The following is an 8737-nucleotide window of genomic DNA, read 5'->3' as shown; positions in this document are numbered from 1 at the left end:
AGTTAAGTTAAAAAGAGTGGTAAGAGGCAGTGCGATGAAATCAGCAGCCATTTTTAAAAAGAAGGGTTCTATCCCATCTGGCCCAGGGCGTTTTCTGGGATTGAGGGATTTGAGAGCATTATGAATTTGCTCTAGGTTAAAAGGTACAAATGAGAATGGTTCGCCGGATAACATATGCAAGTTTTTGGATGGGGGAGCAGAGGTCTTTACAGAGTCAAATACAGATCCTGGTGCTGTAAAGTGTTGATTAAAACAATTTAAAATTTCACTTCTGTCATATACTGTATTTTAATCTATAGAAATAAATGTGGGGAGAGTCTGAGGGATTTTGTTCACAGATAACAATTTAATTGCTTTCCAAAATTTCTGAGGGTTGTTAAGATTCTCAGTTGTAATAGATAAGTAATATTCTGATTTTGCCTTTTTAATATGACCAGTACATTTGTTTCTTAGTTGCCTAAAGACAGTCCAGTCTTTTGAAGAATCAGTCTTCCTGGCTTTGACCCAAGCAACATTACGTTGGTGAATTAGATCTGAAAGTTCTTGAGAAAACCAGGGGTTGTTTCTCCCTTTGCCCGATATTTTCTCAGAGGGGCATGTTTGTTAATAATTTTCTCAAAGTTATCTTTAAAGAAAGCCCAGGCTTGCTCTATGTCTGGCAATAGTCTGATGCGTTCCCATTTAACAGAGGACAAATCATGGTGGAAGGCCTGTTCGTTGAACTTCCTCAAGTTCCTCTTGAAAAGAGTGCGTGGTTTAAATTTAGGGAGTTTTGTGTCTCTGCACACTCCAACTACACAATGATCACTCAAATCATTACAGAAAACTCCATAGGATGAAAATTTATGGGGGGTATTTGTTAGAATTAGATCGATCAATGTAGACTTTTCTGAACTTTTAACATTAGGCATAGTTGATTGTTTGACCAGTTGGCTAAGATTTATAGAATCACAAAAAGATTTAAACTCATCTGAGGCAGCAGTGAACCAATCCCAGTTGAAGTCTCCTGCCATCAACAATTCATTGAAGTTTATCATGGAAAGAAATTGCTTTAAGGATGATAAGGTTTCCTTAGTGGCAGAAGGAGGTCTGTAACATCCTACAGCTGTGATCGAAAAAGATTTTGCTATTTGCATATTTAGAGCCAGAAACTCCATCTGTTCGCTAATAGACTTTGACAGGATGATTGAAACATCAAATCTTGATTTAACATAGATGGCTACTCCACCACCTTTCTTTGGCCTGTCAGAGCGAAAGACATTATATCCACTTATGCTTATTTCATCATTTGTAATAGATTTTGTCAACCATGTGAACCATTCATCTCGGAGCATTCCTCTAAAAGCCTGCTCTCTGAACACCAGCCCCTCCCAATTCACAGGAATTAAGTGGTTCCTCACATTGTGACATCACAAAGGGAGAACAGCCCCTTCTAAAAAGAATCTGTGCTGTAAGCCCCGCCCCCAGACTAACACACAAATCCACTTTCTCAGCAGAAACGCAGACACTCTGCTGAGGCCGGCTCTAGGATGACATCATAAAATGGGCGGCACCGACAAGGAGTGAAAGGCAGAGCCTCAGCGATCAAGGTGTCTTACTTCCATGTAGGGAAAGATGTCACAAAAATAATTCATATTTCAGGAATAATTTGTTATTCAGTGTGGCAAAGGTAAAATATGCTCATGTATGTGGATAGTTTACTCTGAAAGGGCTTAACAATCGTATGATGTTGGCCCTTTGTTAAAGAACAAGGTAACAAATGAAGACTGAGTATGGAGCTCCACAATGTTCATTATTTGACAGATTAGTAGAATAATGTAAAACTACATAATAAACCAATAAATTACCGTTATAAACTGAAATTATTTATATTTCAGTTTACTTCAAAAGTATTTCATTCCAGTTCAAAAATGAGTTCATGCATGTTGTAGTTAGCAGGAAACTCTCTCATCTCAGAGTAAGAAGGTCGCGGTTCAAATCCCAGGTGGAATCTCCCTGAGTTCGAGTTTACATGCTCCGTCTGTCCTCTATGCGTGGGCTTCTGTGTTGAAAAGAGATAAAAATCAAACCCTCAAAAACAAATCTAATGGGTGCAGTTCTTTGTAACATATGAATGAGACGTAACACTGGGTCTGAATGTGTGGCCCTGCATCGAACTCCAGCAAACACCAGACCCTAAATAAAGCTTAAGTGGGTTTGGAAAATAAAAGGGAATTAGTTCATTATTCTTAGACAAAAAGTGAATGTAAAAACTCATCTGTTGTTTTTTTACTCCAGAATTTTAAGGTTTCAAAAGGAACAATTTTAAAAAGATTTTTGATTGGTTAATCCTGTTTACCTCTTGATGTATTTATTTCATAACAATATTTTTGTCATGAATAATGAATACTTACTTCATTGACTTTATGAAAAACTTGATTCTAACAGTTTGTGAGTTTGTCACTGCTCTCCTTCTGACTTTACCTGCATCATGAGGCTGTTTTTACCATTTCAGCTAATCCAGTCTTTCTGAGCCTTTCTGCCTGTCAGCTTTTTAAGACATTCTGGGGAAATGTAACTCTGCATCTCCTGAAACTCCACACACACATAGACTGGATCGAGCTCTGAGTTCAGAGACTTGGATTCATCTGTCTGCATCTTCCAGTCTTCTAAAGTCTATTTTTTCTGTCTTTTTCAACTCTATTTTTGTATCGAATCTCTTTTCTCTGGTTGCTGCTGTAAACTAATCTCCTCACTAACAAATCGTATTTGTTTAGATGTTCCAGTATTTCTGCTCTGTTCCCTTTACTGAGTCTTTCTATTCTTCCCTCTGTCACCTGTTCATTTCTCAGAATCACATCAAACTCTAAATATCATCCGCTGGTCCTCTCTCAGCGATTGTGTAGTTCTCTGAGACAACCACAGTTGTGAGCAGGGACTTTTTACAGTAAAATTGAACTGTAATCAACGTCCTTGCTGTTGATGCTGACTCTGACAGTTTTGATCCAGTTGATTATCTTTGAAGCATCTTCGTCTATAACTGCCCACACTCCTATTGATTTTTCTGTTCTAGAGCAGCAAACCTCTTGGGAAGACTTAACAACATGTTAAAATATTTATCAGAGTTTCTCAGATGAACAACCCTTGTTTCTAAGCACAAGAGAAGACTGATGTTTCAGTTTCTGGACCAACTTAAGAGAGGGAGTGTGCTATTGTTTCTTGTGAAAACTTAAAAGTTTGTGTTTATCATATTAAAAACTGGAATTAGCAGCTTTGGGTTTTCTAAAATAGGAGGGACTGGCAGCAGCTGATAAAATGTTCCCATTAAAACTGCAGATTGTTCTCGGAAAAGTTTAACTTGAATTCAGGTAAGTAATAATATCCCTAACATAGTTGTAGATTGGAAGATGCGTGCCAGAGAATTTTATACCCAATGTGACATTTACAGGTAAGATGTGTAATAACAATCATTCATTCAATTTCTACACCTGATAAAACTCACTTAAGGTTATGTTGATTCTAGAGCGTACCCAGGGATTGTTGAGTCAAGGTAAGCTACACTAGATCAAACTCAATCACACAAGGGACCAAAATCCAAAACACCCCTCAGGTCACGGGCCGAACAGGATAAACATTTATTAAACACTCTAAAACTACATTTTAAAACTTTAAAACTGTAACTTTTACCATAATTATGAACTAGATATATAACATTACCTGTGATGATGGTAGTGTGAATGCTGTAAGATGAATTTGACTGCTGAAGATGCTAATGCTGGTAGGTGAAGATGCTGAAATAGTGTCACAAACAGGCAGACAGCTGGTTCCACGTGCAGCAGGTTTATTAACAGTCCACAGAATAAGCAGGGTCAGACAGGCAGAGGTCATACACGGGCATGGGATCATCCGAGACGAGCGAGAAGAGGAGTCAGAGTCCAGGCGAGGGTCAGGGGCAGGCTGCAGGCAATCAGAGTAGCAGGGTCGGAGGCAGAAGGTCAGGTCCAGGAGTAAACGCTCAGAGATGCATGCAGTGTGGCACAGACAAAGCTTCGCAGGGAGTGAAGTGTGGAGCCAGACTATCTGCTGAGGTGGTGATGAGGTGATGGGAAACAGCTGATGCTGATGAGTCCAGGTGATGGCAGGTGGTGAGCTCAAAACTCTGGTGAGTGCTCCCTCTGGTGACTGGAGACGGTAGCAGCAGGTTGCTCCATGACAGAGCCCACCCCCTGTGAGCGGCTCCGGAACCGAGGAACCCTCCGACACCGAGGCCGTCCACGGGTTCGGGGAGCAGGCCTGTCTGGGTGGCAATGGTGGAACTCACTGATCAGGGAGGGGTCAAGGATGTCATCAGCAGTGACCCAGGAGCGTTCTTCTGGGCCGTACCCCTCCCAATCCACCAGATATTGAAGCCGACCCCCCCGGCCCCGGGTGTCCAAGAGCTCCTTGACGAGGTAGGCCGCCTCACCCTCCACCATCACCGGGGGTATCTCAACCTCCGATGTTCCAGAAGGACACTCCGCTTCCAGGCGACCACCAGCAGGTTTCAGCAAGGAGACGTGGAAGGTGGGTGAGACGCGGTATTCTGGAGGCAACTGCAGGCGATAGGACACAGGGGTGATCTGGCGGAGAACCTTGAAAGGCCCCACATACCTTGGACTAAGCTTCTTGCAGGGGAGCCGCAGACGGAGGTCTAGGGTTGAGAGCCAGACCCACTGGCCGGGAACCAGATCGGGCCCTGGACGCCGGCGCCGATCCGCCTGCACCTGGGTGCGGCGAACAACATGTTGGAGCTGAACATCCGCCGCCTCCCACGTCTCCTTACAGCGACGGAACCACTCGTCCACAGTTGGCAGCTCGGTGGATCCGCCCGACCAGGGGAAGAATGGAGGTTGAACCCCCAGCACACACTGAAAGGGGGTGAGTCCTGTGACAGCCTTCTTGAGGGAATTTTGGGCATATTCGGCCCAAACCAGGAATCGACTCCAGTCTTCTTGGTGTCGACTGCAGTAGGTGCGGAGGAACCTTGTTACTTCTTGGTTCAGACGTTCCACTTGGCCGTTAGATTGAGGATGGTATCCGGAAGTGAGGCTCACATTTATGCCCAGACCCCTGCACATGGCTTGCCACACCCGAGAGGTGAACTGCGGACCACGATCTGACACGATGTCCTCCGGGAGACCGTAGCGCCGGAACACGTGGTTGAGGAGCTGCTCTGCGGTTTCCAGAGCCGTGGGTAGCTTGGGTAATGGAATCAGCCGGCATGCCTTTAAAAAACGGTCAATAACAGGGAGGAAAGTGGTATTACCTCTTGACCGGGGCAAATCAGTGATGAAGTCCACTGAGATGTGAGACCAGGGATGATGTGGAATGGGCAGTGGTTGCAGGAGGCCGGCTGGAAGCTGTCTGGGTGATTTAGTTGTTTGACAGGCAGCACACCGGGTGACGTACTGGGCTACGTCTGCCTGTAATGTGGGCCACCAAAAGGTATTTGTGGTTAAGGGCTGTGTGCCAGCCATACCTGGGTGTCCGGCTGCTGGAGAGTCATGCACAAGGTGCAGAACCTTTTGTCGATGAGACGGAGGAACATACACCTTATCACCTGGGCAGGATGGTGGTGGTGCCTCCGCCGCGTTAAGCTCAGCCAGCTCAGTCATAACACCCCATTCGACGGGAGCCAGGATCAATGATGAGGACAGGACAGTCTCTGGAGCTTCCGACCCCTCCCCAGAGTCGTCATAAAGACGAGATAGGGCGTCGGCCTTTCCGTTCTTCGAGCCTGGGCGATAGGTGATCTGGAAACAGAAGCGTGAGAAGAACAGGGACCAGCGTGCCTGTAGTGGGTTTAACCGCTTGGTGGTCTTGATGTTTTCCAGGTTCTTGTGGTCGGTTAGAACCAGGAAAGGCTGAGCCGACCCTTCGAGCCAGTGTCTCCATTCGGAGAACGCCTCCTTCATGGCCAGCAGTTCTCGGTCACCCACGCCATAGTTCCGCTCTGCATCATTTAACTTCCTGGAAAAGTAGGCACATGGAAACATCTTGGCTGGTTGACCCTGGCGTTGTGACAGCACCGCTCCTATTCCCGTGGCAGAGGCATCCACCTCCACAACGAACTGTGCACCTGGGTCCGGGTGATGGAGGACAGGTGCCTGAGTGAAGCGCTGCTTCAGTGTCTGGAACGCCTTTTCTGCAGTTGGAGTCCACGTCAGGCTTTTGGGAGCCCCCTTCAGGAGGGCAGTGAAAGGAGCTGCCACCATGCTGAAGCCACGGATGAAATGCCGGTAGAAGTTGGCAAACCCAATGAATCGTTGCAGCTCCTTGACAGTGGTTGGCTGAGGCCACTGTTGCACAGCCTCCACCTTGGCCTGATCCATGGCCACGCCCTCTGTACCGATTATGTATCCCAGAAATGCGATGGAGGTCCTGTGAAACTCGCATTTCTCCCCCTTAACATACAGCTGGTGTTCGATGAGCCACTGCAACACCTGTTGGACATGCGCGACGTGCTCCTCAAATGAATTAGAGTAAACCAGGATGTCGTCGATGTATACGATAACAAAACGTTGTAGCATGTCACGGAAAATGTCATTGACAAAAGCTTGGAATACTGAGGGAGCGTTACAGAGACTGAACGGCATGACCAGGTACTCATAATGTCCTGAGGTGGTCGAAAAGGCGGTCTTCCATTCGTCCCCCTCCAGTATTCTGATGAGGTTATAAGCGCTCCTCAGGTCCAGCTTAGTAAAAAAGCGGGCTGAGCGTAGCTGCTCCAGTGCAGAGGGAACCAGAGGCAGAGGGTAACGGTATTTAACAGTCACTTCGTTCAGGTTGCGGTAGTCCACACAAGGTCTCAGACCACCATCCTTCTTAGATAGATAGATAGATAGTCCTTTATTCGTCCCACGGTGGGGAAATTGCAGGCTGCTGTAACAGGCTGCCACTCGGGCGGCGCCAGTTGCTAATAATTCTTCTTCACAAAGAAGAAGCCAGCAGAGGCAGGTGACGTCGACGGTCGGATGAAACCCTTTGCCAACTCCTCCTGGAAGTAGGACTGCATAGCAGCTGACTCAGGTTGCGACAGCGGGAACACCCGTCCTCGGGTGGGCACCGCTCCTGGCAGAAGATCAATGGCGCAGTCGTAGGACCGATGCGGAGGGAGCTGTTTGGCACGTTGTTTGCTGAAAGTCACCTGCAGATCCCGGTATTGGACCGGCAACCCCTCCTCCACACCAGTCGTGCTGATATCCATGTGGGCGGCGGCCGCGATCGGCCGTGAGACTGCAGGAACAGACCCCCTAGAAGCTTTAAGGCAGTGTCGCTGGCAGTGAGCAGAGGTGAACGTGAGTTTGCGTTCTGACCAGTTTATATTGGGGTTGTGCTTCTCCAGCCAAGGCAGACCAAGGATGACAGGACAGCGGGGGGAGTCTATGGCGAAGAGGCGGAGGGTCTCATGGTGGCGGTCTGGCGCAGATCCTGGGTCAGAAACCGGATCTGGCCCGATCCCAGGGGTCTTCCGTCCAGGGCGGTGACAGCCACCCGGGTGTCACAGGAAAGCAGAGGCACATAATGATATTGAGCAAAGTCCAGATCAATGAAATTTCCTGCTGCCCCAGAGTCAATCATAGCCTGCGTCTCCACTGCACAGCCATCAAAGTGCAGGACAATGGGTAGAGTGAAGGTGAAAGCAGGTTCACTCACTGGTTTTGCAGAACGACGTGGTTGACGGTTGGGGCAGGTGTTGCGGATGTGACCTGGCTGACCACAGTAGAGACAGAGATCCTGCTGGACGCGTCGCGCTCTCTCCTTAGGTGAGAGCTGGGTAGAGCCGAGCTGCATGGGCTCGCGGTCCGGGCCAGGGGCCCCCGGGAGCAATGATGAGCCGCCCCTGGGGCTCACAGGGCCGGGGTGGCGCGGCTGGCGTGCTCTCAGCAGGTTGTCAAGCTTGATGGTGAGAGCGATGAGGTTATCCAATGATAGTCCCTCATCGCGACACGCCAGCTCTCGCTGCAGCTCTGTGGCAAGTCCCTCGCGGAAAGCCGTAGTCAGCGCGCTGCTCGTCCAGTCAGTGCACGCAGCCAGAGTTCTGAAGCGCAGCGAATAAGCTGCAGCGGTCTGCCGTCCCTGCTTGATGCTGTACAGCTGTGCTCCAGTGTCTTTTTCATCCGCGGGGTGGTTAAACACCTCCCGTAACTGCTGTGTGAAGTCCATGTAAGAATGAAAGGGCAACGATCCTCCCGTCCAGAGCGCAGCGATCCAGTCACGCGCAGCCCCGGTCAGCAGAGAGCACACCAGAGACACTTTGGCTTCCTCCATCAGGTAGAGGCTGGGTTGTTGCCGCAGAAACAGTTCACATTGCATGAGAAATCCCACACATTGCTCCAGATCCCCGCTGAACTTGTCCGGAAGCGCCATCCGCGGACCCGGTGTCGGATCCGATGCGCAGTCAGCGGCGGCAGCTGCGGGTGACGGCTGGGAGGCTGAAGAAGCCGCAGAGGAGACGCAGCTGACAGGTGGGTTGAGCTGCAGGCGTGTCATGATGGCTTCAGTCGCAGCGTTCAGACGTTGAAGCTGGCGTCTGTGTTCGAGCAGTAACACAGCATACTCCGCCGGGTCTGTCGGGGTGGAAACTCCTGCTGCTGGATCCATGTTTGGCGAAGCTTTCTGTCACAAACAGTGCAGCAGGTTTATTAACAGTCCACAGAATAAGCAGGGTCAGACAGGCAGAGGTCATACACGGGCATGGGAACATCCGAGACGAGCG

Source organism: Oryzias melastigma, linkage group LG8 (assembly GCF_002922805.2).
Source record: "Oryzias melastigma strain HK-1 linkage group LG8, ASM292280v2, whole genome shotgun sequence".
Lineage (NCBI taxonomy): Eukaryota > Metazoa > Chordata > Actinopteri > Beloniformes > Adrianichthyidae > Oryzias > Oryzias melastigma.
The sequence above is the reverse complement of the archived record's forward strand: the minus strand, read 5'-3'. Positions refer to the sequence as shown.